The 1016-nt window shown below is 49.7% G+C and overlaps 1 protein-coding gene across 2 annotated transcripts in view; it reads left to right on the top strand.

Annotated features, from left to right (window-relative positions):
* The window catches only part of MXI1 (MAX interactor 1, dimerization protein), an 80902-nt gene that overhangs the window by 16465 nt on the left and 63421 nt on the right, over positions 1 to 1016 (top strand). The window lies entirely within an intron of this gene.

Raw genomic sequence — 1016 nt, 5'->3', positions numbered from 1 at the left:
CGGCCAGTGGCAGTCTTTTAATGTGGTCTCTGCTCTCTTTAGCTAACTCCCCTTTTAGCTACAGAGGACAGCGTAAGAGAAAAACATCATCATCGCTTCTATTTACTGAGTGCCTAGTATATACTGAGTGCTGGAATTATTGCATTTAATCTTCGCAAAAAGCCCTACTGAATACAGGAACCTCGAGAGCAGGTCTGCGTCTGTTTCTCTTTTACTATGCACACTAAGTCTAGTACAGTGCCTGGCACATGGCACGCGCTCAAGGCCGTGGATATGATCATATCCATTTTATACATAAGAAAAATGAGGCTGGAAGAGTTCACACTGTTAGTGTAAGTAGCAGAGTCAGGATTTGAATCAAACTCTGTTCAGCACCAGGGAGAATTTTCTGGCGTCTAAAAGCATTAGTGAGGGACTGAGGGAGGAGAAAGTTTTAAAAAGTAAGATAACTACTTGTCTGTGTGGAAGCTGAGGTGGAAGAAGGGCTTCATGGAAACCCTCTGAAATCATCCCTCGTTTTTGAACAGCAGTTTCGGCTTTTCCAGTTTCTGTGTGCGCTGTTGGTGCAGGTGTGTTACTCTTCTCATTTTGCAGATGAGGAAACTGAGGCACATACGTTGCATGAGAAAGTAGGAGATAGAGGACTGCAACATGATACTTGGAATAAAGAGTGTCTCAGCCCCCGGGCAACCGCAGGGAGTCGCTGAGAAACAAGTTTCCCCGGGAGTAGACTCCCAGCTCGCTCAAATCCTTCTCATTCCACATCGTGTCTGGAGGGGGAAAAAAAAAAATCCTTCCCTCCCAGAAGCAAAGTCCCGCAACTTCTTAGGCTTCCCTAGAGACAGGAAAGGAAACCTAGCGGGACTACACCTTCCGACGACCTTTGCGAATCGTGCGGAACGCGGGCGCCCTGAAACAGCGTGCGCACTACGATTCCCGGCAGCCGCGGGCAGGGGCGGGACTACATTTCCCAGGGGGCAGAGGCAGGGGCGGGAGGGGGCGGGCCGCGGCGCTGC

The sequence above is a fragment of the Colobus angolensis genome, unplaced genomic scaffold (genome assembly GCF_000951035.1).
Source record: "Colobus angolensis palliatus isolate OR3802 unplaced genomic scaffold, Cang.pa_1.0 Scaffold75, whole genome shotgun sequence".
In the NCBI taxonomy this organism is placed as follows: Eukaryota; Metazoa; Chordata; class Mammalia; order Primates; family Cercopithecidae; genus Colobus; species Colobus angolensis.
The sequence above is the reverse complement of the archived record's forward strand: the minus strand, read 5'-3'. Positions and strand labels throughout refer to the sequence as shown.